At 43.7% G+C, this 21105-nt stretch overlaps 1 protein-coding gene across 1 annotated transcript in view; it reads right to left on the bottom strand.

Moving 5' to 3' along the window:
• Positions 1–21105, bottom strand: part of LOC144695971 (hippocalcin-like protein 1) — a 126870-nt gene that overhangs the window by 79267 nt on the left and 26498 nt on the right. The gene's annotated exons all lie outside the window — the stretch shown is intronic.

The raw sequence follows: 21105 nt of genomic DNA, 5'->3' as shown, positions 1-21105 counted from the left end.
ATCACATCTTTTCCTAAAAAATAAAACCACCCAATTACACACTCACGATTGGTGTGGCAGTAAAAATGCAGAAAATCCTGACCCTTAGAAAAAAAAATGGAGCCATTTCTCCAACAGATGTCACTAAAATGATCCTTTAAAAAAATACAGAGAAACAGGTTAGCTTTTACCATTTGACAATAATGGAGCTTTAAATAAAATAATAGCAACTGAAAGTATATCCAGGGGAACATACAACATTCTCTATGGAATTCAGTGCATTATTAAAACCAATGGAGAAATTGGGTTCTGCACAAAAACATCTTGTCTGTCATCTTAAATATAGGACAAGCTTGTCTGAGGAATACAAACACATTCAATGTGGAGCAAAACACTTGTATCTGTATAATAAAATAGCTAACGTCTGAGCATTATGATGGGATCTGTCGCTCTTTTAACTTCCCCTTGCAAAAGGATTTCCAGATGACGCCAGATAAATTATTTGTAAATGGGCCAAAATGTAACTCTTGACGCCGTTACAGATTCCAGACTGAAGTAAGTCATGAAATTTACATGTAATTAAAGAGTGGGAGCATTTTTTCCCGTGATTGTCTATATATATATTACTCTGTTTCTGGTTCCCTCAGCCTGATCATAGCTAAGGACTCTTGGAAATAAATTATTTCTACACAATACAATTATTCATTCATGCCGGCATCTACCCTGATTATAAATAATAGGCCAAGATTCCTGGGGCTGCAAGTGTTCAAAACAGGCACACCACCCACACGGACAGCTGGAATTTCAGGTGGATCCTGCACCTGTCCGGGTTTCACTCTATGCCACCTGTGGTCCAAATTCCAATCGGAGGAAGGAAATTAATCTTTTGCTTGCCCTTCCTTCATTGGTTCCTTTTGGAGATATGTCCCCAGGTGTTCCTGACCTCGCTTGGGAATCTATCCATTAAATCCTCTTTAAAACAACCCATTGCTCAAGATTTTCCACCAAGCCGTTATGCCATCCAACTATTTAAATCATCTAACCATCCCCAAGGTTTGGAAGAGGATCAATTCAAGGGCACACTGGCATGTGGAAATCCCACCCCAGCCCATTTCAGGCAGTCTGGGGACCTCGCAATTTTCAGCCCCAAACATTCTACATTCGCATCTTGCTCAAATCGATCATCACTTTGGCATCGATAACAAACCTACAGATGCATCCATGTAGTAGTTTGCTCCAAGAAGATAAAAATTCCACAATTATAGCCAGAAGGAAGGTTAATGATATTTGCATTTATTTAGTGCCTCATCACATCAGAGTTTATCCAAGTGCTTAATAACCAGCAATTTTATTTTGGAAGAGCAGTGACTGTTACAGCCATTGGGCCTCAGCAACGTCCCACAAACAGCACGGAGATGAATGACAAGTTATTCTCTTTTTCTTCGGCTGCAGGAAGAATATGGGTGGCAGGAACAGTAGTGCTGTGAAATCCTCATTGTCCCCCTGAACCAAGTGGACAGGATCTCAGTTTATCATCTCACCCGAAGGACTGCACCTCTGCCAGAGCTGCACTCCTCAGTATTGCACTGCAGTGTCAGCTGAGGGTTAAACTCTGCCATGAAGTTAAAGCCACAATGTTTTGACCCAGAGATATGAAAGTTCTACAAATTGATATTAGCTTTCTTTAAAAAAAACACGGAGAACATGGGCTGCACGGGGAAGGCCACCATTTATTGCTTATTAATTCAAAACATTTCTTTAAAACTGAATTCAAATTTTCAAATTGCTACAGGGTTGGACTTTCAAAGTAATGCCAGGGACCTGACTTCCCCACCCAACCCTGGATGAGTTCAGGGTCCTGACCCTGAGCATCAAATTTAAATGTAAGTGTCCTAATTCAGGAGGAGGTGAGATCTTCGCCCAATCAGTGGTGCTGAGCATCCCCAGGAGATAGTAGCTGCCTGCCTGGCGCCAATGGCAAAGGCTGAATAGAACAGATAGTTCCTCAGAGGGGCCATGGCATGTGATGGAGTGTAAACTGGCAAAACTGAGGTAATGTGCATGATCAGGTGCAGGATATCAAAAGGATCTGATCATTTTAAACATGAAAAAGAACTTTCCCTTCATCCCACAACAAACTCAACAACACCAGGCTGTTCAGGTTTGCTGAAAACTCCATGAAAATTACAATCCCGACCTCCCCGGCCCCTTAACAAGCTCCAAAAGGTTATTGGACCGTTCGTTACAGGCAAGTAGCTTCCTGTTCCCTCCGCCCCTCCCATCACTTTGAAAATTGCAAACTGTCCCAGGGGCATCGCGGTCCTGAGGCTAACGTCAGGGATTGTGAATTTTTAACATCGCGCGTGCACCAGGTTCGACCCCACCGGCATTTGAAAATACTCATTCTCAAGATTATCACAGTTCAGGTCTCTGGACTACTCGTCCAGTCACATAACCAACTACATTTGATCCTATCTGACACAGTTCAGCTAGATTTTCCCAAAGGTGCAAAATACAAAGCACAGACACCAAATAGGTTTCCACGTATAACAGAAGGAAATCACCTCAAAAAGTAAAGCTTAGATATCATTAAAACAAACCAGAAAAAGTACTTTGCATCAGAGAAAGGATGAATCAATTTAAAAGGGAGCAAAAATAAAACAAGGAGATCAAGTACCAGCAAAAATAGCACAGAGTAGTACTCTAGAGGGTACAAAATACTGAGCATATAGCATACTGTAACCATATCAGTGCAACAGAAAAGAACTGCAAATGTGATTGTGTATCTACACAGATCAAGTAATGGATATATATTTTTGATAAAACAGTAGCTACAAAAAATAAGTCAGAGGATGGTATATTCTCCTCAAAATGGCAACCATAAAACCTAACAGGCTTTTGCTAGAAACACGACTGCCTAAATTTATATTTCTGCTGCTTTTTTTTGGTTCATCGAGATAATGCATTGCAATGCTGGGAATACTACTCTTTTTTCCGCTTTTGTCATGCAGTTTCAGCAACACGCACTCCCCGGACAGTTACTGCACAGCCAGTTGCTGTGTCAAATTCTAGTTTCTCCCAAAACAATGGTGGGAAGGGGGAGGTTCCCTCCTTGAACTCCATGGGACAAAATTATTACACATAATGCAGAGAATGGGGCACCCCTTCTCCACGTGCCTTAACCCATGTTGCATCAAGACAAACGTTTCCCTGTTCCCACACCAACCACCCTTATGGTCTCCTTGAATAGGGAATTGAAACCGGGAACACTTCTGATGTAGAGCCACATGCATAATGAAACAGATCGAGATTATGTGGAGCAATCAGTCAAAAAGAGAGAGAGAACATCATCCCATTAGTCTGAGTTATAAGGCAAAGACCTTTCAAAGTCTAAAGCTTTTTTAAAAAAAGAAATCTCTTCAATTGACGCATGATCAAGATGTTCCCATCCTCAGGAAAAAATCTCCTGACAACCACCAATTACGTTGTGGCACACCAATGTCATTACTGCATCAGAGAACGAGGAAGATCAATCCCAATGTTTAGACAAGGGACAGGGAATAGAATCTTCAAACAATTGGACAGCCAAGGTTCAGAGGTCACAACGCTGTCAAAAGGAAAGGAAAGCTGTCACCTTAATGCAAGGACAACGTCCTATTACCCCTAAAAGTAAAAACAGATTCAACTATTGTATGGATCAGGTGCTCTGTCCTCTTTCCCCTGAAGTCTGAATGATAACTTGCTATGAGACACTCATTAATTCTCTGGAAGTTACTTTAAGCCACTTTCAGTGTCAGTACATTATTCCTTCTGCTTTGCTGATTACTCTGGTTCGCAACCTTCTTGCGCACAAGCTCTGACTGTTATTAGTCAAGAGCTTCTCGGAGTTCTCCAGCAACCAGCCTAGAGTTGTGAAAGCAACCTCAAGTACTTTCCAAGGCAAGACAGGAATTGAAGGGAAAGATAATAGTATTAACATTATTGTTTAACCTGCTTCATAATGAATTAAATTCAAACTCTTTTTGTTGTGTTCCAGAGGAATATGGACATTGCAACCACTAGAGAGTGGTGTAAGCACATCTGAAACAAAAACACAAAATTAACATCCAGTTGTCAGTAACTTTAAGAGGCAGGTCAGGGAATATCACTAGTACAGTTTGCATATATAGTTCATAATGCCTGGTGTGTTCAGCTGCATGTACACATTGGCTAACACTGTTGATCTGAAACTGGCTTCTTCTTATTTGGTAAGCTCGACTCTTTTATTGATGGACTTTTATTTCCTCAAAACTCATCTCTTTGCCCATCATCAACATAGGGTTGTTGACCAGAGACTGAACTGGACTTGTCATATAAATACTGTGACTACAAGAACAGGTCAGAGGCTAGGAATTCTAAGGCAAGTAACATACCTCCTGACTCCGAAAAGCCTGTCCACCGTCTACAAGGCACAAGTCAGGAGTGTGATGGAATACTCCCCACTTGCCTGGATAAGCACAGCTCCAACAACATGTAAGAAGCTCAACACCATACAGGACAAAACAGCCCACTTGATTAGCATCCCATCCACCACAATAAACATTCACTCCCTCCACCAATGTACAGTGGCAGCAGTGTGTAACATCTACAAGATGCATTGCAGCAACTCACCAAGGCTCCTTCGACTGCACCTTCCAAACTCATGACTTCTACCACCTAGAAGGACAAGGCTAGCAGACGCATGGGAACACCACAATCTGCATGTTCCCCTTCAAACCACATACCATCCTGACTTGGAACTATATCGTCGTTCCTTCACTGTCACTGGGGCAAAATCCTGGATCTCCCTCCCCAACAGCAATGTGGGTGTGCCTGCACCAGATGGATTGCAGTGGTTCAAGGCAGCAACTCACCACCACCTTCTCAAGGGTAGAAATGCTGGCCTTACTAGTGATGTTCACATGCCATGAATTAATTTTAAAAAACAAATGCCTTTGATCATCTTCCCTAATATTTTTCCCCCAACTCCCTCTGTATTTATGATCCCTTGTGAAACACAGAGGTTTCATTCTGTAATAGGTGTCATACAACTGCATTGCTGTTGTAGTAAATATTGTTGATTGTTTGGCCAGACATAAAAATAGACAACGCCATGTGCCGTTTAACATCAATACAGAGAATAATGGGCCATATTGAACAAGAACAAAGAACAAAGAAAAGTACAGCACAGGAACAGGCCCTTTGGCCCTCCAAGCCTGCGCCGATCATATTGCCTGTCTACCTAAAACATTTTGCACTTCCGGGGTCCGTATCCCTCTATTCCCATTCTATTCATGTATTTGTCAAGCTGCCTCTTAAACACCACTATCGTACCTGCTTCCACCACCTCCTCTGGCAGCGAATTCCAGACACTCACTACCCTCTGCGTAAAAAACTTGCCCCACACATCTCCTCTAAAGTTTTCTCCTCTCACCTTAAATCTATGTCCCCTAGTAATTGACTCTTCCACCCTGGGAAAAAGCTTCTGACTATCTACTCTGTCCATGCCACTCATAGTTTTGTAAACTTCTATCAAGTCGCCCCTCAATCTCTGTCGCTCTAGTGAGAACAATCCGAGTTTCTCCAACCTCTCCTCATAGCTAATAACCTCCAGACCAGGTAGCATCCTGGTAAACCTCCTCTGCACCATCTCCAATGCCTCCATATCCTTCTGGTAATGTGGCGACCAGAATTGCACACGATATTCCAAGTGTGGCCTAACCAAGGTTCTATACAGCTGCAGCATGACTTCCCAGCTTTTATACTCAATACCCTTGCTGATGAAGGCAAGCATGCAATATGCCTTCCTTACTACCTTATCCACCTTGGTTGCCACTTTCAGTGACCTGTGGACCTGTACACCCAGATCCCTCTGCCCGTCGATGCACTTAAGGGTTCTGCCATTTACTGTATAATTCCTGCCTGTATTAGACCTTCCAAAATGCATTACTTCGCATTTGTCCGGATTAAACTCCATCTGCCATTTCTCCGCTCAAGTCTCCAACTGATCTATATCCCGTTGTATCCTTTGACAATCCTCTTCACTATCTGCAACTCCTCCAACCTTAGTGTCGTCTGCAAATTTACTAATTAGCCCAGTTACATTTTCCTCCAAATCATTTACATATACTACAAACAGCAAAAGGTCCCAGCACTGATCCCTGCGGAACACCACTAGTCACAGCTCTCCATTCAGAAAAGCACCCTTCCACTGCTACCCTCTGTCTTCTATGATCAAGCCAATTCTGTATCCATCTTGCCAGCTCACCTCTGATCCCATGTGACTTCACCTTCTGTACCAATATGCCATGAGGGGTCTTATCAAAGGCCTTACTGAAATCCATGTAGATAACATCCACTGCCCTTCCATCGTCGATCATCTTTGTCACTTCCTCGAAAAACTCGATCAAGTTAGTGAGACACGACCTCCCCTTCACAAAACCATGCTGCCTCTCACTAATACGCCCATTTGCTTCCAAATGGTAGTAAATCCTGTCACGAAGAATCTTCTCCAATAATTTCCCTAACACCGACGTAAGGCTCACCGGCCTGTAATTTCCTGGATTATCCCTGCTACCCTTCTTAAACAATGGAACAACACTGGCCATTCTCCAGTCCTCTGGGACCTCACCCGTAGCTAGTGAGGATACAAAGATTTCTGTCAAGGCCCCAGCAATCTCCTCCCTTGCCTCCCTCAGTACTCTGGGGTGGATCCCATCTGGCCCTGGGGACCTATCCACCTTAGTGTTCTTCAAGACGCCTAACACCTCTTTTTTGATCTCAACATGATCCAGGCTATCTATACACTCTTCCCTAGACAAATCGACCGCTAAGTCCTTCTCTTTGGTGAATACTGATGAGAAGTACTCATTTAGTATCTCTCCCATTTCTTCTGGCTCCACACACAGATTCCCACCTCTGTCCCTGAGTGGGCCTACCCTTTCCCTGGCTACCCTCTTGCTTTTCACATATGTATAAAAGGCCTTGGGATTTTCCTTAATCCTGGTTGCCAATGACTTTCATTGACCCCTTTTAGCCCTCCTGACTCCTTGCTTAAGTTTCTTCCTACTTTCTTTGTATTCTCCACGGGCTTCATCTGTTCCCAGCCTTCTAGCCCTTACGAATGCATCCCTTTTCTTTTTGACTAATCTCACAATATCCTTAATTTCCAAGGTTCCTGAAACTTGCCAGCCTTATCCTTCATCCTAGCAGGAACATGCCGGTCCTGAATTCTTATCAACTGACGTTTGAAAACCCCCCACATGTCAGTTGTTGATTTGCCCTCAAACATCCGCCTCCAGTCTAGATTCCTCAGTTCCTGCCTAATATTGTTATAATTAGCCTTCCCCCAATTAAGCACCTTAATCCGAGGACTCCTGTTATCCTTATCCACCAGTACCTTGAAACTTACTGAATTATGGCCACTTTTCCTGAAATGCTCCCCCACTGAAACTTCGACCACCTGGTCGGGTTCATTCCCTATTACCAGGTCCAGTATTGCCTCTTCCCTAGTTGGGCTATCTACATATTGTCTCAGGAAGCCCTTCTGGATGCACCTTACAAATTCTGCACCATCAAAACCCCTAGCACTAAGTGATTCCCAGTCAATATAGGGAGAGTTAAAATCACCCACCACAACGACCCTATTGCTTTTACATCTTTCCAAAATCTGCCTACATAACTGTTTCTCAATCTCCCGCCGGCAATTGGGAGGCCTATAGTAAACCCCCAACATTGTGACTGCACCCTTCCTATTCCGGAGCTCTACCCATATTGCCTCGCTGCATGAGCCCACCGAGGTGTCCTCCTGTCGTACAGCTGTGATATTCCCCTTAGCCAGCAGTGCAACTCCCCCGCCTCTTCTACATCCCTCTCTATCCTGCCTGAAACATCTAAATCCTGGAATGTTTATCTGCCAATCCTGTCCATCCTTCAACCAAGGATTGACTCAACAATTCTTGGCAGTGTGAGCAATTAGACATTTTTGATGGTAAGGGCAGACCTTGGGGTAATACGTTCATGTGTAAGATAAAATGGATACAATGTGATTAGCTTCAACAAGGACATAGTTCAGCTCAGTCCATGTGTTATCTATTTAGCAATGTGGTTCACATGTTGATATTTTCTCCAAACAGCACTGGCTCAATGTCAGGCAATGGTAGAATTTTTAGATATCTAATTGGATGGCATATTCCTCCCCATCTCTGAGTAAGTAGGCTGTGTACTCCCTTTTCTCTTAAAAAAAACACAGAAACATTGTATGTTCTGCAATTCACAAAGCCATGAAAGGAAGGCAATCAGGTTGATTTCGATTTTTTTTTTACACTGACGAAGTGTTCAAGACTAAGGGATATAGCCTGACTCCAGAACCTCAAATCTCAGATTGGAAAAGATCAGGCGGAGGCCAAAGCTCAGGTGGTGAGACTATGGATGGGAATACCTGAGCAGAAGACTAACAGGCTGACAGGTGAAGGATGTAGGGCAGTTGTATGTGCGCTGATGATCCATTCACCTCAGTGAGCAGCCAAATTATGGTAACCACTTGGCTGACTGAAAAAGTATGAATATAGAACAAGCCAGGGTTTCAGTTAGAAATGAGTGAGCAGTTGCTTTAATCCAGTTTTTCCATCTGAAATCAGCATTCCTCGTGCTTGGGTTAAGAGAAGGGTTTCCCCTCGGTTACAAAAATCATGATAAATACATCAGCCCTAAGGAAGCCGTCATTCTGAAATTGTATCACAATTATTAAATACTGGAGTATATATATTAAAAAAAAACTGACAGAAGATCAAGACACCTGCTGTGTTTCGGTGTCTTTTGGAAAAATGAGCCAATAAATTGGGTGAGCCCAAAGTTTCATATAGTCCCTGTTAAGGATTCACATAACTGAAACCCATTTACTTGGAATGGGAGTTCTGTATTGTTTTTGAACTTCAAAATGCCTTGTAGTGTAATTCACTGGAATACCATATTTTGATCAAAATAATAGGGATTAGGTGTGTATTTAACTGGAACCAAACTCGAAAATTAGTTATTAAAAAATCTAAAAATTCCTAATGATAATTATTACAGCAGGCTAAGATGGATATGAAAAGGATGCCACATGAAAGGATGTAATTTGGGCAGCAAAAACAGTCAAATGAATCTGTGTAATTTGAGAAGACAGCACACCAATTTACGTTCGAGGGATTGAATCCAATTTATGCAGGAGAGTTATAATTTTGTATAGTGTAACGATTCCTCTGAAATAAACATTCACTTAAGGTGAATTGACTGTACACGCTTTGGTGACATTTAGAGCACAGCTCAGGGAGGACTTTAGAAGCACGGCTGTACCAGAATAATAAATACCACTGCAGATTTTCATTTCAAATAGGTTTATGCAGAGAATCTGAAATGTGCTGTTCTGTGATTCCCTATATTTCTCCGAGCCTAATTCATTTAACCTATAGTTAAATATTCTATTGTTTTATGAGGCAGAAAGCACGTAAACTCATTCATTTACACATCTATTCCACAGTTCAAAAGGACTGATCCTGCAGGAGGTGGAAATTGAATACCGTTCTGAAGGGTTTGAAAATGGTTGATCTCTAATTCAAATAGCTGACGACATTCTGTGGAAGCGGCAGCGGCAAAAGAAATAATTACACTGGAGTCCTACCGCATCCTATAGGCTGGTGGGTGAGACCGGCACAGAGCTCTCACAACTGGGTTTCTTAAATGCTGGTAAATGCCATTGTTCACATGTGATTTTGAGAATAGCAAATTTGTAATTTTCAACACTTTAAAGAAGTCTTTGGTGAATGTTCCTGGAAATTTTGCAAGTAAATTAATTGCGTCGATAGAGATATTTGAGCAAAAGGAGTCCAGGTCAGAAATCAGGTATTTTCCTGGATTGGGATTTGACTGTTGTAAAAAAAAATGTACATGAGAATTATATGCAATTGGATTGGACTGTGTTTTCCTTACTCTCTGGCCTAGAGAAATTCCCCACTTCAAATTGGAAAAGTGCTGAAGTTTCTGAAAAAAAAGATTGAATCTTATTGAATCTCCTACCTGGGAAATATTTTCAAACAATCCACGTATGTATGATACAAATATAAAGCCAGTTATTTAGAAGCAGGAGATTTTTGGCAAAGATATGTGCAGTATACAGAGGCCCATGATCTTTTCTTTGCAGTTTTAAGTGTCAGTTGGAGCCCCATGCTCACCTCAAGTCAGATTGTCATGGGTTCAAGCCCTACTCTGGGATTTAAGTATGTAATCCTGCCTGACACTTCAGTGGAGTATCAAGGCAAAGTTGTTGTCTTTCAGATGAGACATTACATCAAGGCCCTTTCTGCCTGCAGGATGTACTAGATTCCATTACATGAATTGAAGAGAATTCCAGTATCCCTCTACCCCTGATTCCTTCAATCATCACCATCCAAAGAAGATTAAGTTGTCATTTATTTCACTGCTGACTGCAGGGCCTGGCTGTGTGGAAGTGAATCTACTGTATTTGCCTACATAACAGTGTAGACTTTGTATCTAATTCCTAGACTGGGACGTTTTTCAGGGTGTCCTGAGGATATGAAAAGATGCCACCAAAATTCAAATCCTCCTTTCTTGTAGTAGAAAAATTACACAACTTGCAAGGCCAGGGATGGCACGAAGCTCAAAGACATATTGCTGCAAATATGTTTAATAGCTTGAAAAATAAGGATGATGTAAAGCTGGAGAGGTTTGTCAGATGATTATGTTCAGCAGGGAATTCTTGCACAAGGCATCAGACTGATCCTGCAGAATTCTAGTCACACTGCAAGAACATTCCGGTTCAATCCCTTCTTAGAGTTGAACATCTCAAAAAGGTGACATATTCAAGGTAGGGCTTCTTGGGAAGATTCAAACTCCAATGTGTCGGTGGAAGCAAAGGGGAAATGCTGGTGGGCACAATGGGTTAGAGCAGTATCTAAACTTTGGGACTTGGGCTCAAATCCAAGGCAGAATGTTGGAATCCTGGAGGATTTCTGGGGATCATGCCTTCCGGAAGAGGATCCTCCAGCGACGAGGTGAACCCAAGCGGGAGGGATGAGCGAGCAAACTGAAACAGACATCAGGAACCTCCTGGCCACCTGCTGGGCAGCCTCGTGATGGGGAAGCGGCAGGCAGATGCAGAGGGGAGTGGGCACAGAGACTGGCACAGAGGTGAGGGTATTCAGTGGATGACCGGGGTGTACAGCCAGCGGATGAGCTACCTCCAGATGTCTGGGCAACAGTGTTGCCGATGAGCACACCTCACCTGAGAGGCTACGGCCGATGGCAGAGGAGCTGAGCTTTGATTGCATTGGTGGGCATCCGATGCTGGTGGCTCGAAAGGTCACTGTGGCTGTGAATTCCTATGCCTCAGGCTCATTTCAGGGGCCCACTGGAGATATGTGCAGCATCTCCCAACGAGCCTCACATCACTGCACCAAGGCAGCGACATTCAGGAGGGCAAACCAGTACATCAAGCTCAGAATCAGTGCGGATAGTCAGGCCGAGAGAGCCAGAGACTTTGGTACCAGGCACCATGGCTGGATTCCTCCAGGTGCAAAGTCTCATAGACTGCACGCATGTGGCCATCATGGCTCCCATAAGCCAGCCAGCGGCCTTCATTATCTGAAAGGCATTTCACTTCTTCAATGCCCAACTAGTCTGTGACCACCGCCAGTGGATCCTGCAGGTTGTGCTCATTACCCTGGAAGCCGCCAAGGTGCTCACATTTTCCAGCACAATGCTGCAGCTTTTCAGTGTCACATCATCCTACCCGCATGCCTGCAAGGATGGATACTTACCGAACAAGGGTTCCTTACTGGAGACATGGATAGTTCTTCAGTGGGGAACTCAAGGATCGAGGGAGAGGAACGCTATAACGCCAGCTCTGCTATAATCAGAGCAATCAGCGAGCAGACCATCAGTTTCCCCAATATGAGATCCGGATGCCTGGATCGATATGTCCCAGCGACGGCCTCCTAAGTTGCCGCGCTTTAAACAACCTGGCTGCACAGCGGGAGGCTCAGCTGCCAAAGACAGTGGAGGGCAAGGCATCCTCAGACAAAGAGGATGAGGAGGAAGCTGAAGAGGAGCCACAGCACCCTGACAGGCATGAGGGTTTCGCTTGGAGGGCACCAAGGTCAAGGTGCAAGGAAAGCACGGGAAAGCACTTCTACTCACATTTTCTACTGAATTTTACTACTTTCAGGCATTCAGACAAACAAAGATCCACACTGCAAGCCCAGACATCCTCAGCCACTAGCACCTGGTGCTTCTGCAATGGGCAAATGATGAGCACATATACCATAGCCAACACCAGCCAGTCCCTGGGTTGACACTTGCCACCCTTGCATTTCTGGATGGCCGCCATCACTGCATTGATATGTCATAAGTGATGTTTAAGTGATAAGTGATTCGTTACATTCACACCCGCACACTGGTGAATAATCGTAATGTTACCTTTAACAGCATCCCCTCATGAAGCCCAAGTGCATCTACAGTGTTTTCTTAAAGTTCTTATGTGTGCTCCTGTGTGGTGCTCCCCCTTAGCTGCCAGCTGCAGTAGAGGCTAGGCTGACGAGGTGCTGTTCACATCAAGCGCACCCGAGAGGAACTTGCTGATGCAGAGGTCAGCTGCATCTCCTCCCTGCTGACCTGTGAAGCGAGTGGAGACTCCAGGTGCCTCCTTCCCATCTCATTGAGCTCAGGGGCAAGGCGATGGTATGCAGGCGCGTATATCCAGTATCCCCTGACTGGTCTGTGTGTATATCCAGTACCTCCTGACAGGCCTATGTGTATATCCAGTACCTCCTGAAAGGTCTGTGTGTATATCCAGTACCTCCTGACTGGTCTGTGTGTATATCCGGTACCTCCTGACAGGTCTGTCTGTATATCCAGTACCTCCTGACAGGTCTGTGTGTATATCCAGTACCTCCTGACTGGTCTGTGTGTATATCCAGTACCTCCTGACAGGTCTGTGTGTATATCCAGTACCTCCTGACAGGTCTGTGTGTATATCCAGTACCTCCTGACTGGTCGGTACGTATATCCAGTACCTCCTGACAGGTCTGTGTGTATATCCGGTACCTCCTAACAGGTCTGTGTGTATATCCAGTACCTCCTGACTGGTCTGTGTGTATATCCAGTACCTCCTGACAGGTCTGTGTGTATATCCAGTACCTCCTGACTGGTCTGTATGTATATCCAGTGCCACCTGACAGGTCTGTGTGTATATCCAGTACCCCCTGACAGGTCTATCTATATATCCAGTACCCCCTGACAGGTCTGTATGTATATCCAGTGCCACCTGACAGGTCTGTGTGTATATCCAGTACCCCCTGACAGGTCTATCTGTATATCCAGTACCCCTTGACAGATCTGTGTGTATATCCGGTATCCCCTGTGGCTGTTCCATCCCGGGCTGTGAGCTGCTAATTGATCAGCTGGCACACAATCTCGGAGGGGGTCAGAGCAGGAGTGCCTTCAGCACCCACTTCTGTGACACCCCTCCCATCACCACCCCTGCTGCCCCCCCCACACACACACACAGGACCCCCCCCTCCAAGAAGCTACATTCCAGCTGTATTGTGTATGGAACACACGAGACACTGAAATAAAAGCACAGAAAAAAACTCACCAGTCGAAGGATATTTATCTTTGCCAGATCTCAGCAACTGACATCTGCCATGATAATAGAACTAAGACAATGGACTGATATAATATTTCCACACTCATGTCGAGGGACACTTTGTCATTCATTGCAGTGGATTGACAGAACATTAAATCAACTGTGTTAATTAGGTGTAAATCACATGTCTCTGATTTTGCTTAGTTCCAGTTATATTTTGGATTCATCTCTAATGACAGTCCAAGGAGGCTCAAAAGCTGCAGCACAAAATGGCCTCAAAAATTCGTGATTTCTAAGACAAGTGAGTAGAAAAATGCAAAATCAAATGGTGAGTTTATCTTTCTGTGCCCTCCAGCTTGAAATAGCCTCCCTTCTGCGCATTGATTAGAAAAGGCATCTTCAAACTGTGGCCAAGAGTTAAACTGAAGCTGGAAGCCTTATAATAGACCTGAAAGGGATATCTGAGTTAGTTCAGCTTCATACAAACAATAATTAATCTGAATCATTGTGCAATATTGCAGGCGATGAGGGAAAAAAATATCAAGATCAGGAAAAGAGCAGCAATTCATCCTGATCCTCGCTCCAAGCTGCTGCTCAAGTCCGATCACAGTTCCTGGGCAACTCCACCCCTCTCCATTTTTTTTTTGTTCATCTCATGAAGACACTGCACGGTACTCTTTCATTTCTGAAAAATCACTATTTTTAGCTATTCACTATTTACAGAATACTCTGTTCCAATCTTTTTAAATCCAAAGTGGATGACGTCACAATGCTTACATTAAAAACCATTTGCCACAGTTTTGCCCATACACTTAATCTATTAATTTCATTGAAATTCTATACTTCCATCTACCTTCTCCTGTTCCTCCCTTTCCTTCATCCCACCCCTACTCTCCAACTTTTCCCTCCTCTCCAACCCAACCCCTTATCCTCCCCTTTCCCATCCTCCCCACCCCTTTTCCAATTCCCTCCTTGCTATCACCCTCCTCTCCAACATCCTCCCATCTTCCCTTTTCATTTCCACTTCAACAAACTCCCTTTCCCCTCCGACTTCCTCCAGAACCTTCTCCATCACCCACCCCTCAAATCCTGTCCTCCCTATGTTCCCCTCCCTTCCACCCTCGATCCTTTCTCTATTCTGTTCTCCCCCTCTGCACCCATCTCTTCCTGCTGTGCCCTACCCCTCCTCCACTTTTTCCCTACTTCCCATCTCTGCCCCTTTAGCCTTCCCATTTCTCCTACTCCTCTCTTCCCTGCCTTAATACAGTTATTTGCCCCCACCCCCACATCACCCTCTAAGCCCACAAGGTCTCAGAGAATCCAATTTTCAATATTGTGTGCAATACCATGCAAGATCAAACAGTAAGCATTTAGATGTGATGCAAATGAATTATGAGTGCAAATAGGAGTAATTTTCCATTTGGTATTATCGTTTAATCAAATTATATTTGATTAATATATATGACACCCTTAATATGTCAGGACAGTACATATACATGTTGGTTACTGCCATCGCTGGCTGATTTATACCATCATTGACCACATTTAGTGACTATTAAACTGCAAGTAGTGTACTAAATCAACACAGTAGCATGGAATATTTAAAAAGCTTTCTCCTTTCATAGAAATGTATATGAACCAATTTAAGAGAATTTAACAACCTATAATTATATACCGCCCTTTAACAAAATCTCCTGAGGTGCTTCGCAGGAACATTATACAATAAAACATGGCATTGAGATATTGGGTCAGACAACCAAAAACCTGGCCAAAGAGATAGGTTTTAAGAAGTGACTTCAAAAGGAGGAAAGTGAGCTAGTGAGGTGGAGAGATGCAGGGAAGATATTCCAGAGCTTGGGGTCAAGGCAACTGAAGGTGCAGTCCCCACTGATGGAACAAACCAGGGATGCACAAAAGGTTAGAATTTCAGTGCAGATATCTCTGAGGGTTTTGGGGCTGAAGGAGATTACAGAGATGGGGAGAGACAAGGTGGAGGTTGAAAAAGATGAGAGTTTTAAAATTAAGACATTGCTTGTTCATCATATGCAGGCTAGCTAATGAGGACAGTGCATACTACCCATTGCTAATTGCACTTCAGGCTTTTTTTTAAGCCATCCTCTTCAGCTTTGGCAGTCCATGTGGTCTAGGTACACTCACGAGACTGTGAGCGAGGGAGTCCCAGGACTTTCATAGAGTGACAATGGCAGGTTTGGAAGGTGCTGTTGAAGAAGCTGTGTGTCTTGTAGATGGCACACACTGCAGCCACTGTGCACTGATGGTGGTGGAATTAATGCTTAAGGTGGTGGGCAAAATGTCAAATCAAGAGAGCTGCTCTGTCCTGGATGCTGTTGAACTTCTTGAGTGTTGTTGGAGTTGCACTCATCCAGGAAAGTGGAGAATATTTCATCACACTCCTGACTTGTGCATTGTAGATGGTGGACAGGCTTTGGGAAGTCAGGAGGTGAGTTACTCACCACAGAAGTCCCAGCTTCAGATCTGCATTTGCAGCCAAAGTATTTGTGGCTGGACCAGATAACTTTCTGGTCATGGTAGTCAAGATGTAGATGGTGATTTTTCTTTTAAGATATATATTCTTTCATGGAACGTGGACTTCATAGGCGAGACCATATGTGTTGTCCATCCCTAACTGACCTTCTTGAACTGCTGCAATCCGTGTTGTATAGATACATCCTCCGTGCTGTTCAGAAGGAAGTTTCAGAATTTTGATCCAATAGTGAAGGAACACTGACATGGTTCCAAGTCAGGATCATGCGTGATTTGGAAGGGAGCTTGCAGATGATGGCGATCCTGTGAGCCTGTTTCCCTTCTCTCTGCTGACAGCAAGTCAATTAGGGTAATTAATGATCCAATTGACACCAGTTATCCCCGAGTCTACAATAATTTAGAGGTTGCTCAGGGATTAAATAGCTCTCCCGCACTTCCCGATGGCCACTTAGCAAAGCCCTTGGAGTTTGCCTGCAGCTTTCCAGTGGGGGCCCCCTCTCAGTGCCTGATTGAACCTGGCATCAGGAAGGGGAGTGGCCACCAAGAGTCACCCCCACCCCCTGCCCTTGCCCCCAACCCCCCTCCCCATGACCCCTGTTCCGCCCTCACTCACTTTTGGCTTGGGGTCCCTCATTGATCCTGGGCCTCTGGTGGGTGCATTCCTGACAGCTGCCACCACTCCCACTGGCACTGACGGCAGTGAGGAGCTCCTGGCTTCAGACTGGCTGACAGCTGTCGGTGGGTGAGATTTCCACCCTCTAGGATCCTCAATCCTGGGGAAGACCTGACGTTAGCCAGTTAAGTGCTTGATGGACATTTATTTCTGTTGGGCCTTCCCCACAGAACTGACAGGGGTCCCCACAGGTTCTCCAATCAGTGGGCACGATCCCTGTTGGGCCCATTAAATCCCATCCATACTTATAAAATATAGATGACTAGTCAAATACTAGAGTACATGACAAATGCGATTTACAACATACAGTTCATTACAGCTGTCACAAGCTCTTCTTAAGCAGTTCTCCTGGAATGAAAACCAGGATCTTAGAATAAAACAGTTCTCAATACTTACATGCCCCTTAATGCTAGAATCTCAGCCTATTTCCCTCATACTAGTTAGTATTAACAACCAATCTGAACAAAATTACATTTAACCTGAATGTCACACAATAATGAAATTCACGTGAGCAATTTCCAATTCTGAATTCAAATTGCGGGGTCAATTATCAGAGGCACTTCCCATTAATGTCTCCAAAAGACTGTTTTCACACTTTGCTTTTATATGCTTTGGTGTCCCAAGGCTCATGGTACGCCTCATAAAATGTTGTTTCACAGGCTCACTTCCCCTCACCCACCACCCCCCCTCCACCACCCCCCCCTCTCCCCCTCCCCCCATTCTGAGTGAGGAAAGGCTACAAAATGATGGATGTTTGGGTGACCTTGGCCACCAGCATTCAGCTAAGTGCAGGAGATCAGGGTTCCCGGGAGATGGGGTCTTGTGGTTTGAAAGGAGCAAGGTGTTTTGGGCAGGGAAGGCCTAACGTTTCCTTGTGGGGTCTGGGGGAGCACTCCGGGTTCCACAAGAGGGAAAAAAAAACCTACCTTGAATGGTGTTTTGATCTTCTCCTTGCTCGACTTTCCCTGAAGTCAACTGTTATGGTTTCCCCACCCGGGGTGGAGTTCAAATTGTGATAAAAAAATCTGATGACACTGTCATACTAAGCTCTTAATATTAAAAAAAGGGAGAATTTTGCCAATATGCTCAAAATAACAGGTTAAAATTGAAATTGGATATTTGCAGGCAAGTAATTTGACCAATTTTAACTCCTTATCCACATGGTATCCAAATAGGGTTAAAATCAACTCCCATTTTTTCATATAAGTAAAAGAGTACAAATTTCACATTTTGTGATATGTCAAAAGCCTATGGCTTTTAATGCAAGAGTAATTAAAACTAGCTGCACTCGTTGGAACTCCAGATTGTGGCCCAAACACTGAAATATCATGCCATTTTTGAAGTGCTAATTTTATGGATAATTACATTTTTAATGTAAGTCTTCTTATGGTGGAAGTTCAGTGGAGTCAACCTAGCTGAACAGGCTGCATTAAAGTGTATCACGGCTTTAAGGAAACAGGAGTGTGGTTGCCATGAAACAAAATGAAAAATATCAACCTTTCTTCCAAAATCCCAGGTGTGACACTCATCAGAGGTCGTAATGTTCATTTTCTGTTGCTTCAATAGCTGTCTGCAATGTTTATGTAATACTGCAAGCCAAAATGGAGGCGATATGTCTGCTTTCACCACCTCGACTCATGAAATCAATCTTTTGATCAGCCAAAACGTTCAGAACCATAAAGACATGCTTTCAAGCGACTGTAGCTTCTGTTCATATGTTCCCCAAGACCCTTACTTTCCTTTTACAGCTTCAGTAATTTTTAATTATCAGGAATCTTAAGGAATTTTCCCAGGATCTGCTTTCCAGGCCCTCTATGGATGTAAAGTAATTTTCCTATATATTTACAGTATTCTCAACTGTGAAGGGAGGGTCAAATAAATTTCCTCTTGGATTAGACTTCTCCATGAAAATTTACAGTCAGCTATAAGCAGATTGAGGAAGCTGGTGTGGAAGGACCTCAGTCAAATCCTTGCTCATCTTTGTGTACAGTGAGAAGTGTATTTGTGCACCAAGTACAAATCAAGGTGTTTTTGCATTGGGTACAGGGAGTGTTACATAAATGATGGAGTGGCAATTTTCAGGCAGAAGTAAACCATTGATCTAGCTAGCTTACCCAACCAACTTTCCACCAGATTACCCGGATGTATTTTTAAAACCTAATGGCCCAGATTTTGAGATCGTAATAGTGAGGTTAACGGCACTCACTGTTGTAATGGAATATTTCAGACAGCACCATCAGTGCCCGCATGTGCGATGTTAAAAACATGGAAATCAGGACGTCGCTGTCTGATTTGCCCTGCTCCTCCACAGGCTTCACTTTGCCAGTCCCTTGCCGAGGGATTTGGCAGTAAAACACATGATGGGGTAGGGGGTGAAGCTGCTGTACTTACCCAATAAAGGTGCCAGAAAAAGTTAGGGCTTGTCCATTCGACTGCAAGTGGCTTTTTTTATTGCATGTTAAAGTCTTACTTTCTACCGAGCAACCTCTCTGGCATTGAAAATTAACTTATCCAGATATGGAGTCTCATTACTTCCGCTTTTATTGTTGGAGATTTTTAAACATTTTCTTTCTGCTTCTTTTAATCCAATTTCTTTCCTGTTCTTTATGTTCACTTCCTGTACACAATTTTACATTGAATTAAACCTTCTAACTGATATTTCCCGATTTAGGCCCTGTGTTCCTCAGTGAGGACGCTTCAATCTGATTGCTTTAAGTGACAAACTGTTGCTCACCCAGGTCCCAGATCCCCTGTAGAGGGTACTGCATTCTATTCGACTCCCAGTGACTGCAAGGTGCCTTGTAGAAGCCCACCAAAAATATGTGGACAGCTATCTGCACAAGGAATGGCAAACACAGTTCCTTCATGGCTGATCACAAAATACAGGCTATTAACACAGTTATATCTGACAAGAATGTATCCAGTCCCTTTTTGCATCTCATCTTAGTTTCTAGTTCCATTAACTTTGCTGATATTCTGTTCCACATTAGTTACCCTTTACTGAAAACATTGTTTGAATCTTCCAATTTCTTTAGTCATCCTTAAATAGAAAATATGACCCCTTGCCTTTCAATTCTGCATGTGGCAGATATAAACATATCTGAACCTATATTCTCCAAGTCTCTCAAATCACTCCTCAGTCTTATCTCTTCAAGACAGAAGAGTCTCAGGGGACACAGCGATGAGTAAAGGTCGTCTATTCTTAGTTCTCACCATCGTGAATAATGGTCACTTGGGTAAGACAACAACAACCACCTGACATCTGTGGAACTGCAGCAAAGCAAGGAATCTGCTTTAACATTCAAAGATGTGAAGGGAGAAAGCTGGTAAAGGCATTGAGCATGAAGATTTTGAGCAGCTCCCTCTCTTTGCATTTCTATTCCTTGATCTGGCCTGTTGTCAGAATCAAGAGGGCAGGTGTTTGGGCTGCACTCATGCTTTATGCTCCCATTAGAAGTACAAGGGCATGGACTCATGAACAGGCCCGATTTTAACTCGTGCAAGTGCATGGGTTTTGAAGGAAGCAAAATCTCGCCCATTGTCTCTGTGTCACAAATGAGTGTTCTAGATACAGAGTCTTTTGCTTATAGCTTTGTTAGAGGAAATGATACTCACACTCACGTACACATGTAATGTTCTAAAAGCTGCAGGAAATCTCTCATTACAGTGGCTGAGCTCAGTTGCAAGCCAACCACTGAATTTCCCCCATCATGTATCTTGCATAGCAGTGGTCCAGTTCCAGACCATGGCCTTTAACCTCAGTTTATATTAACTTTCATTAGTTCGGCATTTAGTCATTTGCTGCCCCTTTGATGGACATTCACAGCCTTCATTCACCCACCTTGCTACAACGAGGGGCAAAGCTAAAAATGACTCCTTATACCAGAAAGCCAAAACTATACAAAGAACAAACAATGATTCCAGCTTGTGCCAGTCATGAAGAGGTGTTAAAGGACTGAACTTTTGGATGTGTTCCAGATTTCACACGCAGTAGTATTTTTCTGCAGACAGTGACTCGCAGTGTCCCTCAGAAAAGTGAAGAAGGGTAGATAATCAGGCCTTGGGCCGGGGCCATCATTGTCCATTGGAGGTTAGGGGTAGCATGTGATAATAGCCAGAGAGGTAGAGCTGCTCCTTCCAATTCAACATTCAGCTAAGTGTGGGGGTCTTCCTGCCAGTTAGCATCAAGTTGTGCTATACAAGCTCAGCACATGGGGAGCGGAGTGTTGGGGCATTCGTAAATTGAAAATGTGCTCTGCCTAATTTGGACCCTAATTTGAATGCATTA

The sequence above is a fragment of the Cetorhinus maximus genome, chromosome 21 (genome assembly GCF_964194155.1).
Source record: "Cetorhinus maximus chromosome 21, sCetMax3.hap1.1, whole genome shotgun sequence".
In the NCBI taxonomy this organism is placed as follows: Eukaryota; Metazoa; Chordata; class Chondrichthyes; order Lamniformes; family Cetorhinidae; genus Cetorhinus; species Cetorhinus maximus.
Note: the sequence above shows the minus strand (reverse complement) of the source record. Positions and strands in the feature narration are given on the sequence as shown.